The sequence below is a fragment of the Pristiophorus japonicus genome, chromosome 7, assembly GCF_044704955.1.
Source record: "Pristiophorus japonicus isolate sPriJap1 chromosome 7, sPriJap1.hap1, whole genome shotgun sequence".
NCBI lineage: Eukaryota > Metazoa > Chordata > Chondrichthyes > Pristiophoridae > Pristiophorus > Pristiophorus japonicus.
This window is the reverse complement of record NC_091983.1, coordinates 40,041,477-40,059,835: the sequence shown is the minus strand read 5'-3', so window position 1 is coordinate 40,059,835 and position 18,359 is coordinate 40,041,477. Positions and strand designations below refer to the sequence as shown.

The 18,359-nt window shown below is 47.5% G+C and overlaps 1 pseudogene; it reads right to left on the bottom strand.

Annotated features, from left to right (window-relative positions):
- Positions 1–12,407: 12,407 nt before the first annotated feature.
- On the bottom strand, positions 12,408–12,583 carry LOC139267690 (U2 spliceosomal RNA; annotated as a pseudogene).
- Between the last annotated feature and the right edge of the window lie 5,776 nt (positions 12,584–18,359).

Here is an 18,359-nt window from a genome sequence, read left to right as displayed (position 1 = left end):
TAACTCCAGGGAAAAGAACATTTTCCTAATTCAGGCACCCAGTATTAAGGCCACATGTAATATGGGCAGATAAAGAGTAAGGCCCTCTGAAGCCCCCTCCCCCACCCCCGCAAAATGGTGTTGGAATTGCATTGGCTGCAACTCCATTAACACATTTGTATGAAATGTATTTGTCTGCTATTTTAACAATGGCATTAAGGTATTCATTTTCAATGGGTTAACACCTTTTTTTACATAACGGACATGGGAATTTTTTTTTTTGCAAACATCAAAGCGGTTGGGGCGGGGTGGTTCATCCATTGAGTAGTGTTTGAGGCTAGTGGTGCAGTTGGTAGAAGATGGCTTTTGCAGATGCATTTACTGACTATTATGTATGTATGTAGACCGTACCCAGATGTAAGACTTGCCACTAGGGGGCACACCTGTGGGAGACTTAAGGTTCACTTGTGCACCATTCTGCTTCCTCACTCTAGAGTCTGAATAAAGAGACCAAGTTCACAACAGTTTGAGCTTGCGATATAGTCCTGTGAATTTATTCTGAACATAACAAATTGGCGACAAGTAATGGATCACAAACTTTCATGCGGTAATGGCTGCCATTGGTTTTCTTGAGAGATTTGTTGAGGGTGATGATTGGGAAACCTTCGTTGAGTGCCTCGACCCAGTACTTTGTGGCCAATGAATTGGACAAGGCTGAGACGGCGACCAAGCGCAGGGTGATGCTCCTCACCGTATGTGGGTCATCGGTATACGGCCTCCTTAAAAATTTGCTGGCACCGGTCAAACTAACGGACAAATCTTACGCAGAGCTGTCTACGCTGGCTGAGGAACTTCTCAAGCCAAAGGAGAGCATCCTGATGGCCAGGTACCACTTTTACACGCACCGTCGCTCCGAGGGCCAGAACGTGGGGAGTTTTGGCGCCGATCTAAGATGCCTTGTGGGGCAGTGCGACTTTGCAGGATCCTTGGGGAAAATGTTTCGGGACCTTTTTGTGCTTGGAATTGGCCACGGGGTCATTCTTCGCAAACTGCTGTCTGCCGAATCCCTGGATCTGAGCAAGGCCATCACGATAGCCCAAGCCTTCATATCCACGAGCGATAACACGAAACAGATATCTTCACAGAATCGAAGCTCACCGGCGAGCACTGTGCACAAAATAATGTTTGCAGCAGGCAGAACGGCACAGGGCATGGCCCACCCGATTACAGAGGCCAGACCTAGGCCTAGAGTGACTCAGAGTCCACCGTGGGGCGTGAATGCGTATCCATTAGCACCATGTTGGCACTGCGGGGCAGCCATAGAGCTCATCAATGTCAATTCAAGTCCTATGTGTGCAAGGGCTATGGAACAATGGGGCACCTCCAGTGAATGTGCAAACGATCTCTGAATCACCACGTGGCAGAGTCAGGAGAAGACGACCGATCCAGCGAGGATCACGATGAACGAGCAGAAGAGGCAACTGAACCTGAGGATGAAGAGGAAGTATATGGGATACACACCTTCACCACCAAAAGCCCTCCGATAATGTTAAAAGTTGAACTTAATGGCACTCCAGTCTCCACGGGGGCGAGTCAATCAGTCATGAGCCACAAGGCTTTCGAGAGGCTGTGGAGCGATGAAGCCCAGCGACCCGAGCTGATCCCAATTCAGGCAAAGCTGCGCAGCTACACCAAGGAACTGATACCAGTTATTAGTAGTGCGGACGTAAGAATATTCCATGAGGGAGCAGTGCACAAATTATCATTGTGGATTGTTTCAGGTGATGGGCCAATGTTGTTTGGCAGGAGGTGGATAGGGAAGATCTGATGGAACTGGGAAGACCTCGCGTACCTTCTCCGGTGAATGAGGCTTCCCTTTCCCAAAGGCCGAGCAAACCCCCACTTCCAGCTGAACGAGGCATCGAAGTGCAGATCCATTTGCAGATCCCCGAGGCACAGGCCGCTCATCACAACCACGAGGAGGTAAAGTTCAACTGAGCAGTGGTACAGGCGGGGTACCCACTGTTATGTAATGATGTGTGTATTGTCCCAGTACCTTAAATGTAATGTAAGCATGATGCCACACCACAGAGGGCGCTGTGGTGGGAAACCTGGAAGTACCTAGAACAGGCACTACATAAAGCTGACCACCACACCTGAGAGGCACTCTGGAGCTGAACAATAAAGGACGAAGGTCACAGCAGTTAGATTTACACCAGACCATGTGGAGTCAGTGATAAGTGTGCTACATACACCACACCCACCACCCAAAGCCAACGACCCTTTCGCGACGATGGAAGATGCTCCAGGTCGACCATGTGGAGTGGGACTCTGGAAGACGATCCGAATGCATCTTCCCGACGCCAGAGACAAAATGTCTGGGGAGGAAGATCATGGCAGTCGGCATCATGGACACGGATGAGAGAGTGCTCAGGCCACGGGACGAGAAAGCGTCCAAGCCACGGGACGAGAGAGCGTCCAGACCACGGGACGAAAGAGCGTCCAGACCACGGAAGGTCGCCGCATTGGAACGGAGGAATGAGTTGCCGACTGGGTTTGGGGCAAAGGTAAAGGGGCGGCCGCGGTGAAGGCCAGGAACCCACCACGCTCAAATAAATTGTGTGCACCGTGTAACCCTTGCGAGCAGTCTTTCGCGGCCAATTATGTACCATTGTATGGGGTTGGGGGTACCTTATAACAAGCCAAAGTAGCGGGCGAACACCAACCAGTCGTATATGTATCTGACAAAGTACTTGTAACAAGTGATGTGTTATAACATGGGGTCGGGTGTGTTGTGCAGCAAACAAAAGTAGCGGGCGAGCCCCAAACGATTGAACATGTATCAAATAAGTTACACAAAGTAGCAGCCTGTGTTCACGGGAGTAAAGCGACATACCAAAGAGTGCCCAAATATGTGCTCGAGTCAGACAAGCTGCTCATCCCACAAGCTTGGGAGAGCAGAGGCACCATGCGTTGTTTCGAGAATGTCCAACACTGTCTGTGCACTGTAACATGATCCGCCACGGGCCAGGCACTGAGAACGGCACCTATGCTCTCAGTTAGCCACCGTTGCCCACCAGCCTGCAGACCCATTCGTGGTCATGGAAGTGCTAGAAAACGAGGGGTCAACCGTAACGGCCCCCCAGCTTAGGACCTGTACCAGCCAGGATCCCATGTTACTGCCTGCCAAAGCTGAACTGCTAGACGGTATGTGGCAACCTATCCACCGCAGAGACGATCGACCCATCCCAACGTTGCAAAGCAAGGCAGGGGGGATACATACAGTCAGTGGTCCGGGACCCCCATAATACGGCCCAATGCCCACGGGGACCACTAGGCCTCCCGCCACTACCGAAAGTCTCAAGGCCATTGCGGCCATCCTTGGCTTGCCAGACCTCAGGGTCAGCGCCCAAATCACCAAACCTAGCACCACGCGTGTCATGGTAGACTCCCTACAGACCCGGCTATCCTGGGTGTTACGCAATCACCAGACAGAATCACTCAGAACCGAGCCTCCCGCATGCCATCAGCAGAGAATGCACCAGAAGTGCATGGCCCTTCCACGCGACATTAGAATAAGTAATGTAGACCATGTTCAGGGCCCCAGTTGGGCTGCTAGCACTGCATTGGCCAAGGGGGGAATGGTGTGTATGTGATGAAAACAGAGCGTTTGATTGCAAAATCATGTACCGGGCTAAAGAGTAAAGTAGTTGGACTAGACCAAACTGCGAACGACAGATAACCAGGAACCACTGTGAAAGGACCTGGCCCCCAGCGACCCACTAACATGATCAGCTTTGCCGTCAACTACAAGGATAAACCCACCATGTCAGGACTTCAACCCAGGTAATTGACCCGGGGGCGCGGGGCGCCAGATTGCCCCAACTTGCAAATAACTTGCACAATAAGACTTGGGGGGGTGGGGGGGGAGTGATGTTTTGTATGTATGTAGACCTTACCCAAATGTAAGACTTGCCACTAGGGGGCACACCTGTGGGAGACCTAAGGGTCACCTGTGCACCCTGGGGCAAACAGGTATAAAAGGTGATTCACCATGCTGCTTCCTCACTCTAGAGTCTGAATAAAGAGACCAAGGTCACAACAGTTTGAGCTTGCGATATAGTCCTGTGAATTTATTCTGAACATAACACTGACCTTGACCATTGGTCTGAGGTCATGTAACTTCTTTAGGCACTGGAGCCAGGTCGCAGGGGCAGCACTGCTGACAGTGACGGTCTCGGTGATCTGGTCTCACATCCTTCTTTCTGGAGGGGTTCCTGGCCCCCTTTGGCTAGAGGACCTCTTTTGCAATGTTGACCCCCTGCACAAAGCTGGAGTATGTGCAAAATCCTTGGTGCCCTTTCTGTGGCATGTTGAGCCATTTGTGTTAATGTTAAAGCACTTTTACCAGTTTTTTTTAATGTGCAGAAGGCAGTTCAGCTTTAAGAGCTGAAGACTGCCATTTTGGAAACATTTTTAATGTTTTTTTTGGAAGGTAGTTGAGCTCTAAAGGCTAAAGAGTGCCTATTTTGAAATGATTTTAATTTTTTTCCAGTTCCCCTTTAAGGGCTCATGACGGCTTTCTAATATGACAGACTAGCTTTAAGAGAATGCTGTCTCACTCCATCATCATAGGCAGTCCCTCAAAATCGAGGAAGTCTTGCTTCCATTCTAAAAGTGAGTTCTCAGGTGACTGTACAGTCCAATACGGAAATTACAGTCTCTGTCGCAGGTGGGACAGACAGTCATTGAAGGAAAGGGTGGGTGGGAAATCTGGTTTACCGCACGCTCTCTCTGCTGCCTGCGCTTGTTTTTTGCATGCTCTTGGCGACGAGACTCGAGGTGCTCAGCGCCCTCCCGGATGCTCTTCCTTCAGTTAGGGCGGTCTTTGGCCAGGTACTCCCAGCTGTCGGTGGGGATGTTGCACTTTATCAAGGAGGCTTTGAGGGTGTCCTTGAAACGTTTCCTCTGCCCACCTGGGGCTCGCTTGCTGTGTAGGAGTTCTGAGTAGACCACTTGCTTTGGGAGTCTTGTGTCGGGCATGCGGACAATGTGGCTGGACGGAATTGGTTTTCACTGAGGCATACGAAAGCATGGGGCTTACACTAAACATTCGTAAGACAAAGGTCCTTCACCAACCTGACTCCGCCACACAGCACTGCCCCCCAATCATCAAGATCCACGGCGTGGCCCTGGACAACGTGGACCACTTTCCATACCTCAGAAGCTTATTATCAGCAAGGGCAGACATCGATTATCTTCAGTGCGCCAGCACAGCCTTCGGCCGCCTGAGGAAGAAAGTGTTTGAAGATCAGGCCCTCAAATCAGATACCAAGCTTATGGTCGTCAGGGCTATAGTGATACCCACCCTCCTGTATGGCTCAGAGACGTGGACCATATACAGTAGACACCTCAAATCGCTGGAGAAATACCACCAACGATGTCTCCGCAAGATCCTCCAAATCCCTTGGGAGGACAGATGCCTCACTCCAGGGCCACACCAACTACACTTCATTGGGCCTCCAAAATAATGGTTCTGCCTGCACTCTTTTTACAGGCGCGAGTTAGCCTCGCTTGTAGTGGCACCGTCCATTTTTCCGCATTATCGGATTTCTAGGCTCTCTTACCTTGTAGTGTTAAAGGGGTGGGCTATTTTAAACATTGCTCCACATCAGCAGCACAAAACTTTCCTGAAGGTGGTCCTCTTGGTTTCTTAGGAAAGGACTATTAAAATGTAAACATTCCCGTACTTATATAATAATGCATTGTGTGTCTCATGAAATAATGACCTTGTTATTGAACATGTACACTCTGGAATGTTAATCTCACTGTGCATCATCTACCTGGCAACATTAATCATTTTGCATATCTTTTGAAAATATATTTTATATTAATTAATGTCATGTATCTTACATTATTATATATAACTGTATCCTAACATGCTATACATGACTGTAATAAGATATGACCTGTAACCACCAGCATACCTTACCACCAGGGCTGCACTTGCAAGAGACAGGTATATAAGGACAGGTCTCAGGCAAGTGCAGCATTCCAGAGCTGGAAATAAAGGTGCAGGTCCAGAGTGACCTTGACTTCACTACATGCCTCGTGTGAATCTGTACTGAGGGGACAGGACTTTACAGTGGCGACGAGTTACGGGATTACAGAATCCACAGAATGGCGAACAACGGATCAGATGAAAAGTACAATGCGGGAGACAATTGGGAGGACTTTATAGAAAGGCTCCAGAAAAGCTTTGTAATCAAAGACTGGTTAGGCGACGATAAGGCAGACAAGAGAAGAGCCCATCTCTTGACCAGCTGTGGCTCGAAAACATATGCTTTAATGAAGGATCTGTTGGCACCCGAGAAACCAGCAAGCAAGTCGTTTGAAGAATTGAGCACACTGGTAAGAGACCACCTGAAGCCAGCGAGCAGCCTACACATGGCCAGACACAGGTTCTACAACTACAGACACTGTGTGGGCCAGAGCATACCCGACTTCGTGGCGGAACTTTGGAGGTTGGCTCGTTTATGTGAGTTCTCCGATGAACTGAGGAGAGAAATGCTGAGAGACTTTTTCATTGAAGGAATAGGCCATGCAGGCATATTCCGAAAGCTCATAGAGACCAAGAACCTGACCTTAGAGGCAGCAGCACTGGTTCCACAGACATTCTTGGTAGGGGAAGAAGAAACGAGGTTGATTTACAATACAAGTACGACAACTAACGAAATATCGGAACAAGAAGTTCACAGCACTAAACAAGCTGCTACCCCCACACACAGACACAACTGGGAGAACAGGCTCTCGACAGCAGGCAGAAGCAATCAAGGGCCACAGGAACGGCCATTCACACCTCAATGCAAGCAATCAACTACAAACTGAGAGAAGCTCAAGCGAGATCAGCCAGACACAGCACATTCTTTGCAAGCAGTCTGTGCTGGAGGTGTGGGGGTGGGCATTCGTCAAGGGGATGTCGATTTCAGCAGGCTGTTTGCAGAAATTGTGAATATACAGGGCATTTGGCCCGCATGTGCAAAAAAACGGCAGCTCGGCTGGTATACGAATCGGATGGGTCAGAAAGCGGACCAGAAGATGGTGGGGACAGTACCCGGGACACCGATGTACAGTGGGTCAACACGATCAATGGCCGCTGCTCCTACAACAGGACGCCTCCTATAATGATGAGGGTCCTACTCAACGGGATATCTGTAAACATGTAGCTGGATATGGGAGCGAGTCAATCTCTCATGGGCGCTCAACAATTTGAACAACTGTGGCCGCATAAAAGAGACAGACCAAAACTCACAAGGGTCGACACCAAACTAAGGACCTACACCAAAGAAATCGTACCAGTCCTCGGCAGCGCCATGCTCTCTGTCACACACAAAGGGACAGTGAACCGACTTCCCCTGTGGATTGTCCCCGGAGACCCCCCAGCACTGCTGGGGAGAAGCTGGCTGGTAAAACTAAACTGGAAATGGGATGATGTCCATGCCATGTCATTAGAGGAACGGACCTCCTGCTCAACAGTTATAAAGCGATTTGAACATCTCTTTCAGCCAGGTGTGGGCATTTTCAAAGGGGCCAAAGTCAAAATCTACATCACACAGTATGCTAGACCGGTCCATCACAAGGCCAGAGCTGTACCCGATGTGATGAGGGAAAAGATTGAACACGAACTAGACAGGCTTCTGCGGGAAGGCATTATATCACCTGTGGAATTTAGCGACTGGGCAAGTCCCATCGTCCCAGTCATGAAGCCTGATAGATCCGTACGAATCTGTGGGGACTACAAATCTACATAAACAGCGTCTTCCTACAGGACCAGTACCCGCTGCCCAGAGCGGAGAACATATTTGCCACATTGGCTAGAGGTAAACTTTTCTCAAAATTAGACCTCACATCTGCGTATATGACGCAAGAATTGACCGAGGAATCTAAGCTACTCACCACCATCAACACACATCGAGGCCTTTTTATGTACAATCGATGCCCATTTGGCATCAGGTCGGCAGCTGCTATATTCCAGCGCAACATGGAGAGTCTGCTCAAGTCCATCCCGGGGACGGTTGTATTTCAAGACGACATACTTATCACGGGCAGGGACACCGACTCCCATCGCCGTAATTTGGAGGAAGTACTAAAGCGGTTGGATCGGGTAGGCCTACGAGTCAAGAAATCCAAGTGCCTGTTTCTCGCACTTGAGGTTGAATTTTTGAGCAGAAGGATTGCCGCTGATGGAATCCGCCCAACAGAGTCCAAAACAGAAGCAATTCGCCTGGCACCCAGGCCCCGGAATGTCTCAGGACTGCGCACCTTTCTCGGGCTACTCAATTACTTTGGGAACTTTATGCAGAACTTAAGCACGCTGCTGGAGCCTTTCCACGTGCTACTCAGGAAGGGGTGCGATTGGTTTTGCGGGAACGCCCATGAACGCGCCTTCAATAAGGCACGCAACCTTCTGTGTTCCAACAGTGTTTTGACTTTCTTTGACCCAGGTAAAAAGTTAGTTCTCACATGCGATGCGTCAGCGTACGGGGTCAGGTGCGTTTTGCAACATGTCAATAGTGCGGGCAAATTACAACCCATAGCTTATGTCTCCAGGTCACTTTCGCGGGCGGAGCGCGGGTACGGAATGGCAGAGAAGGAGGCGCTCGCGTGCGTGTACAGTGTCAAAAAGATGCACCGATATCTTTTCGGGGCCAAGTTCGCATTAGAAACCGACCACAAGCCCCTCACGTCCCTCCTATCCGAGAGCAAGGCAATAAACGCCAACACCTCGGCGCGAATTCAACGGTGGGCACTCATACTGGCTTCCTACGACTATACCATAAGGCACAGACCAGGCACAGACAACTGTGCCGACACGCTCAGCAAGTTACCCCTGGCAACCACGGAAGGGTCTGACGAACAGGACTGTGAGATAGTCATGGCAATCAATGCCTTTGAGTCCACAGGTTCGCCCATGACGGCTCGCCAAATCAGAGCCTGGACGGCCAGCGACCCCACGTTATCTTTAGTAAAAAGATGTGTCCTAACCGGTGACTGGGCAGAGGCTCGTGATGCCTGCCCCGAGGAATTAAAACTCTTTCACAGACACATGCATGAGCTATCACTACAAGCATACTGCCTGATGTGGGGCAGCCGAGTAGTCATGCCTCGGCGAGGCAGAGAGGCATTTGTCCGGGAGCTCCACCGCGAGCACCCGGGGATCATTCTCATGAAGGCCATAGCCAGATCCCATGTCTGGTGGCCTGGTATTGACGCGGACTTGGAGCTCTGCGTCCGAAGGTGCACCATTTGTGCCCAACTCAGCAATGCCCCCAGGGAGGCTCCACTGAGCCCCTGGCCCTGGCCTACCAAACCGTGGTCGCGGGTGTACGTAGACTATGCGGGCCCATTCATGGGCAAAATGTTCCTCATAGTTGTAGATGCATTTTCAAAGTGGATCGAATGCACCATTTTAAACTCGAGCACAACCTCCACCACTGTGGAGAACCTCGCAACCATGTTTGCAATGCACGGAATCCCTGACATATTGGTCAGTGACAATGGTCCGTGCTTCACCAGCGCAGAATTCCAAGACTTTATAATTGACCACGGCATAAATCATGTCAAGACGGTACCGTTCAAGCCAGCCTCCAACGGTCAGGCGGAGAGAGCAGTGCAAATCATTAAACAAGGCATGCTTAAAATCTGAGGTCCCACGCTGCAGGATTGCCTGTCGCGACTGCTGGTGTCATACAGATCTCGTCCGCACTCACTGACTGGGATCCCCCCCCGCGCAATTGTTGATGAAAAGGACTTTAAAAACAAGGCTCCCATTAATCCTCCCAGACATGCACGAAATCGTTGAGGCAAAGCGCCGTAAGCTGATTGAGTACCATGACAGAAATTCGAGGGGAGATGGAATGAGATATGGGACAAAGTGTTTGTACTAAACTATGGCAGGGGTCCCAAATGGCTTGTAGGGACAGTAACGGGCAAGGAAGGAAACAGGCTACTGGTAGTACAAATGGACAATGGCAAAACCTGCCGGAGGCATGTGGACCAAGTCAAAAGCATATTTACCAACAACACTGCGGAACCAGAGGCAGACTACAATGTGGAACTCGCACCACACCTGGTGGACAGACAGAGGGAACAACCTGAGGAAAGGGCAATCCCAACAGACAGCTCAGGCGAGTCAACAACAATCACACCAATCGAAACAGACAGCCCAGGCGAGATACCAGTAACCACACCCAAAGAAAAACAGACGCCAAGGCAAACAACTGAACCACAACTCAGACGCTCCACAAGAGAGCGTAGACCACCTGAGAGACTGAACCTATAAAGACAATAAGACCTTGGGGGAGGGTGATGTCATGTATCTTACATTATTATATATAACTGTATCCTAACATGCTATACATGACTGTAATAAGATATGACCTGTAACCACCAGCATACTTTACCACCAGGGGTGTACTTGCAAGAGACAGGTATATAAGGACAGGTCTCAGGCAAGTGCAGCATTCCAGAGCTGTGAAATAAAGGTGCAGGTCCAGAGTGACCTTGACTTCACTACATGCCTCGTGTGAATCTGTACTGAGGGGACAGGACTTTACAATTAAGATATTTTATGTGGCTGTATCACCTTCAATAGGAATTGGGGACTAGAATAAGATCAAAACTAATGAACAGGTTTCTTTAATCAGTTCAAGTGCTGCAGCATGAAATCTGCACCAACAGGTATTAGGTGATAAATTGTGGTATCAGTTTAAGTGCTCTGAGACAATGCAAGAATTCTGTGGATTGATACCTTGTGAACAAATCAGAATATGGAAATCTCATTCAGTTACAATGCATAGAGACACAGAAACATAGAAAGTAGGTGCAGGAGTAGGCCATTCAGCCCTTTGAGCCTGCACCACCATTCAATATGATCATGGCTGATCATGCAACTTCAATACCCCATTCTTGCTTTCTCTCCATACCCCTTGATCCCTTTAGCCATAAAGGTCACATCTAACTCCCTTTTGCATATATCTAACGAACTGGCCTCAACAACTGCAAGTGGTTAAAAGACTGAAGTACAAATTTTTAAAAACACAATGAATCGCATTATGAAAGTTCTTGACAAATTATTTATGAATTTAATATTATACAATCAATTTATCATTCAGTGAAATAAATGTGGATATTATTGTTAGTTAACTCATGAGATTTGATCCGAGAGGCTTTTGTTTGTAATGTCAGTCCTGCTGGTTCAAAAAGCTCATTTCTTACTCTGTGGAGGTAAAACAGTACGAAATCCTGGCACTGGTAGATGACAAAAATAGGTGGAATATTCGTTAAGAGACTAACCTTTTTTAATGACACCCTGGAGTATGCTTCAGTGGAGTGACTTAGTGTTAATAAATCCCTCCCGAGATTTCAGGTCCCAGCACTTATAATATCGAGTTGCTGTGCCATTTTATTGCTCAAATATCAGTCACATTTCACAATCTGCTTTAACTTCAAACTCCTCTAGCTCTGGGATATTTTATTCCCCCAAATAAAAACCACGACGGTGTGCCAGGAGGTGAAGGGAAAGCAGAATTTCACGTTGGAGGAGCCACATTTTCCAACTGTCGCACTGAACAGCCGTGCAAGGGAAAAGCTGAACAACCAGAACTTTGTTGGCAGAGCTAGCACCTAAAGTTACACGGACATTTTAACACTTTTTAAATATTTATTATTTTTTTGTGCATCACAGTAAGAGAGCTGTCATGACGGCTTACAAAATCCTGTTTTGTTTCATGGTGTATCTTTCAGTGATGATGATGATAAATATGCTTTGTATTGGATAAGAGCACTGCGAGCTGATTAAGATATAAGATTCTGATTTTATTTCACACATGGTTAAGATGTTATAAATAACAATGATACTGCAAGGGGGGAATTCCAACAGCATAATGAAGATTGTGCAACTTGTTAAATTCTGGAACATCTTCCCCAGTGAATAACTAAATCTCAAATGAATAAATAAATCACGATTGAATCCACATGGAGCCAGGATGCTAAAAATACATGTAAGACAGCTGAGGTTTCCTTTGTACAGCAGCCTTTTTCTCTAAATTAAATTATACCGCCTGCTTGAAGTCATATTCTTGCCATTCGTGTCCAGATGTGTTATTTTATATTCATCTCATTGTGATTTTAAGTATGGAACTGAACCCACATACAGGATCATATTCCATCCCGTTTAAGGTTTTACACCTCAGGCTTTCATTTGAAGAGAGGAAATGGTGACATACCATTGATTTGTCACTGGGCACCTCCAATTCAACATTTTTTAAAAATTTTTTTTTTTTAATCCAATTTCGTTCCAGATCAACTCTAACGCCAAAGATCACTTAGCGCCAATGTGTTTGATCTTAGGCCAAAAGGCCGAGAGGCGAAGTTGCACCGTTCCTGGAAATATTGCAATACCAGGTCGGTGCATGGAGTGGACGGGGCATGCCCCTGATCCAGCTCCCTGTCCAAAAATCAATTCAATATCATGTCCCCATAGGGGATATTAAACTGATAAGAACAGATACTACACTTGATCTTAGCCAAAAGGCCAATTCACCATTTTCTTTTGATTTTATTATGACACAAAGGAGCGGTTCACAGCTCTGCTACTTCAGGCAGAGTGCCTATTTACACCACTGTATCATTCAATGAGTTGGAGGCCAGGCGGGATTTACGACAGGACTTACGGCATTTAATCAGCGTACATCAACATAGAAACATAGAAAATAGGTGCAGGAGTAGGCCATTCGGCCCTTCTAGCCTGCACCGCCATTCAATGAGTTCATGGCTGAACATTCAACTTCAGTACCCCATTCCTGCTTTCTCGCCATACCCCTTGATCCCCCTAGTAGTAAGGACCTCATCTAACTCCTTTTTGAATATATTTAGTGAATTGGCCTCAACAACTTTCTGTGGTAGAGAATTCCACAGGTTCACCACTTTCTGGGTGAAGAAGTTCCTCCGCATCTCGGTCCTAAATGGCTTACCCCTTATCCTTAGACTGTGACCTCTGGTTCTGGATTTCCCCAACATTGGGAACATTCTTCCTGCATCTAACCTGTCTAACCCCATCAGAATTTTAAATGTTTCTATGAGGTCCCCTCTCATTCTTCTGAACTCCAGTGAATACAAGCCCAGTTGATCCAGTCTTTCTTGATAGGTCAGTCCCGCCATCCCGGGAATCAGTCTGGTGAACCTTCGCTGCAATCCCTCAATAGCAAGAATGTCCTTCCTCAGGTTAGGAGACCAAAACTGTACACAATACTCCAGGTGTGGCCTCACCAATGCCCTGTACAACTGTAGCAACACCTCCCTGCCCCTGTACTCAAATCTCCTTGCTATGAAGGCCAACATGCCATTTGCTTTCTTAACCGCCTGCTGCACCTGCATGCCAACCTTCAATGACTGATGTACCACGACACCCAGGTCTCTTTGCACCTCCCCTTTTCCTAATCTGTCACCATTCAGATAATAGTCTGTCTCTCTGTTTTTACCACCAAAGTGGATAACCTCACATTTATCCACATTATACTTCATCTGCCATGCATTTGCCCACTCACCTAACCTATCCAAGTCGCTCTGCAGCCTCACAGCATCCTCCTCGCAGCTCACACTGCCACCCAACTTAGTGTCATCCGCAAATTTGGAGATACTACATTTAATCCCCTCATCTAAATCATTAATGTACAGTGTAAACAGCTGGGGCCCCAGCACAGAACCTTGCGGTACCCCACTAGTCACTGCCTGCCATTCTGAAAAGTACCCATTTACTCCTACTCTTTGCTTCCTGTCTGACAACCAGTTCTCAATCCATGTCAGCACACTACCCCCAATCCCATGTGCTCTAACTTTGCACATTAATCTCTTGTGTGGGACCTTGTCGAACGCCTTCTGAAAGTCCAAATATACCACATCAACTGGTTCTCCCTTGTCCACTCTACTGGAAACATCCTCAAAAAATTCCGGAAGATTTGTCAAGCATGATTTCCCTTTCACAAATCCATGCTGACTTGGACCTATCATGTCACCTCTTTCCAAATGCACTGCTATGACATCCTTAATAATTGATTCCATCATTTTACCCACTACTGATGTCAGGCTGACCGGTCTATAATTCCCTGTTTTCTCTCTCCCTCCTTTTTTGAAAAGTGGGGTTACATTGGCTACCCTCCACTCTATAGGAACTGATCCAGAGTCAATGGAATGTTGGAAAATGACTGTCAATGCATCCACTATTTCCAAGGCCACCTCCTTAAGTACTCTGGGATGCAGTCCATCAGGCCCTGGGGATTTATCGGCCTTCAATCCCATCAATTTCCCCAACACAATTTCCCGGCTAATAAGGATTTCCCTCAGTTCCTCCTCCTTACTAGACCCCCCGACCCCTTTTATAACCGGAAGGTTGTTTGTGTCCTCCTTCGTGAATACCGAACCAAAGTACTTGTTCAATTGGTCCGCCATTTCTTTGTTCCCCTTTATGACTTCCCCTGATTCTGACTGCAGGGGACCTACGTTTGTCTTTACTAACCTTTTTCTCTTTACATATCTATAGAAAGTTTTGCAATCCGTCTTAATGTTCCCTGCAAGCTTCTTCTCATACTCCATTTTCCCTGCCCTAATCAAACCCTTTGTCCTCCTCTGCTGAGTTCTAAATTTCTCCCAGTCCCCAGGTTCGCTGCTATTTCTGGCCAATTTGTATGCCACTTCCTTGGCTTTAATACTATCCCTGATTTCCCTTGATAGCCACGGTTGAGCCACCTTCCCTTTTTTATTTTTATGCCAGACAGGAATGTACAATTGTTGTAGTTCATCCATGCGGTCTCTAAATGTCTGCCATTGCCCATCCACAGTCAACCCCTTAAGTATCATTCGCCAATCCATCCCAGCAATTCACGCCTCATACCTTCAAAGTTAGCCTTCTTTAAGTTCTGGACCATGGTCTCTGAATTAACTGTTTCATTCTCCATCCTAATGCAGAATTCCACCATATTATGGTCACTCTTCCCCAAGGGGCCTCGCACAACGAGATTGCTAATTAATCCTCTCTCATTACATAACACCCAGTCTAAGATGGCCTCCCCCCTAGTTGGTTCCTCGACATATTGGTCTAAAAAACCATCCCTTATGCACTCCAGGAAATCCTCCTCCACCGTATTGCTTCCAGTTTGGTTAGCCCAATCTATGTGCATATTAAAGTCACCCATTATAACTGCTGCACCTTTATTGTATGCACCCCTAATTTCCTGTTTGATGCCCTCCCGAACATCACTACTACTGTTTGGAGGTCTGTACACAACTCCCACTAACGTTTTTTGCCCTTTGGTGTTCTGTAGCTCTACCCATATAGATTCCACATCATCCAAGCTAATGTCCTTCCTAACTATTGCCTTAATCTCCTCCTTAACCAGCAATGCTACCCCACCTCCTTTTCCTTTTATTCTATCCTTCCTGAATGTTGAATACCCCTGGATGTTGAGTTCCCAGCCCTGATCATCCTGGAGCCACGTCTCCATAATCCCAATCACATCATATTTGTTAACATCTATTTGCACAGTTAATTCATCCACCTTATTGCGGATACTCCTTGCATTAAGACACAAAGCCTTTAGGCTTGTTTTTTTAACACCCTCTGTCCTTTTAGAATTTTGCTGTACAATGGTCCTTTTTGTTCTTTGCCTTGGGTTTCTCTGCCCTCCACTTTTCCTCATCTCCTTTCTGTCTTTTGCTTTTGCCTCCTTTTTGTTTCCCTCTATCTCCCTGCATTGGTTCCCATCCCCCTGACATATTAGTTTAACTCCTCCCCAACAGCACTAGCGCACACTCCCCCGAGGACATTGGTTCCGATTCTGCCCAGGTGCAGACTGTCCGGATTGTATTGTCCCACCTCCCCCAGAACCGGTTCCAATGCCCCAGGAATTTGAATCCCTCCCTGCTGCACCATTGCTCAAGCCACGTATTCATCTGAGCTATCCTGCGATTCCTACTCTGACTAGCACGTGGCACTGGTAGCAATCCCGAGATTACTACTTTTGAGGTCCTACTTTTTAATTTAGCTCCTAGCTCCTTAAATTCATTTCGTAGGACCTCATCCCTTTTTTTACCTATGTCGTTGGTACCAACGTGCACCACGACAACTGGTTGTTCTCCCTCCCTTTTTAGAATGTCCTGCACCCGCTCCGAGACATCCTTGACCCTTGCACCAGGGAGGCAACATACCATCCTGGAGTCTCGGTTGCGGCCGCAGAAACGCCTATCTATTCCCCTTACAATTGAATCCCCAATCACTATCGCTCCCCCACTCTTTTTCCTGCCCTCCTGTGCAACAGAGCCAGCCACGGTGTCATGAACTTGGCTGCTGCAGCCCTCTCCTGATGAGTCATCCCCCTCAACAGTACTCAAAGCAGTGTATCTGTTTTGCAGTGGGATGACCACAGGGGACCCCTGCACTACCTTCCTTGCACTACTCTTCCTGCTGGTCTTCCATTCCCTCGCTGGCTGTGGACCCTTCTCCTGCGGTAAGACCAACTCGCTCCACATGCTACTCACGTCATTCTCAGCATCGTGGATGCTCCAGAGTGAATCCACCCTCAGCTCCAACTCCACAATGCGGACCGTCAGGAGCCGGAGGTGGATACACTTCCCGCACATGTAGTCGTCAGGGACACTGGCGTTGTCCCCGAGTTCCCACATGGTACAGGAGGAGCATATCACATGACCGAGCTGTCCTGCCATGACTTAACCCTTAGATACACAAAGCAAACAAAGTCTACTAACAGAGTCTATTTAAAACGAGTCTCTACAAACTGCAGCAAACAGAACTCAGAAACTATTCCCGATAAAACCAGGGTGATTTCTCCAGCAAAATGCAATGAGTGGAGAACAGTTACAAAATACAAATAATGTGCGTAAACTCAATCCCAGTCACTTACTGTAGGTGTGATAGACGGGGGAACGAGTCAATCATCTCCATTCTGGCTGGGAATAGTGTTGTCACTAGCTGCATCCTACTTCAGGAGTGTTTCTTGGGAGGTGACCAAGGCTTATCTGTGGACTGTATATTTTAATCGAAAAGAAGAAACGTGCATAAACTTTAATGTCTTACATTAATATGCCTGGGGTACAACAATGCTGGTCACTCCCCAAAGTGGTCTGAGTGTATTATGTTTGGGGTGTGTCCGTACTGCTCAATATCTAAATGTACGGTAGTGTTACCCAGTGCCGTAACAGGAACCTTTGTGATTTGGATTGGATATCATGTCACTTGAGCACATAAATCTAAGCTGACACTCCAGTGCAGTGCTGAGGGAGTGCTGCAATGTCAGAGATGCCATCTTTCAGATGAGACATTAAATCGAGGCCCCGTCTGCTCTCTCAGGTGGATGTAAAAGATCCCATGGTGTTATTTCAAAGAAGAGTAGGGGAGTTATCCCCGGTGTCCTGGACAATATTTATCCCTCAATTAACATTACTAAAAACAGTTTATTTGGTCATTATCACATTGGTGTTTGTGGGAGTTTGCTTGTGCGCAAATTGGCTGCCGTATTTCCTACATTACAACAGTGACTACGCTCCAACAGTACTTCATTGGCTGTAAAGAGCTTTGAGAAATCCCCTGCCCATGTCACCTCACCCCAACCCCCCGTTGCTGCACGCCTGATCATAAGAACATAAGAACATAAGAACATAAGAACATAAGAATTAGGAACAGGAGTACGCCATCTAGCCCCTCGAGCCTGCTCCGCCATTCAAAAAGATCATGGCTGATCTGGCCGTGGACTCAGCTCCACTTACCCGCTCGCTCCCCATAACCCTTAATTCCCTTATTGGTTAAAAATCTATCTATCTGTGACTTGAATACATTCAATGAGCTAGCCTCAACTGCTTCCTTGGGCAGAGAATTCCACAGATTCACAACCCTCTGGGAGAAGAAATTCCTTCTCAACTCGGTTTTAAATTGTCTCCCCCGTATTTTGAGGCTGTGCCCCCTAGTTCTAGTCTCCCCGACCAGTGGACACAACCTCTCTGCCTCGATCTTGTCTATCCCGTTCATTATTTTAAATATTTCTATAAGATCACCCCTCATCCTTCTGAACTCCAACAAGTAAAGACCCAGTCTACTCAATCTATCATCATAAGGTAACCCCCTCATCTCCGGAATCACCCTAGTGAATCGTCTCTGTACCCGCTCCAAGGCTAGTATATCCTTCCTTAAGTAAGGTGACCAAAACTGCATGCAGTACTCCAGATGCAGCCTCACCAATACCCTGTACAGTTGCAGCAGGACCGCCCTGCTTTTGTACTCCATCCCTCTCGCAATGAAGGCCAACATCCCC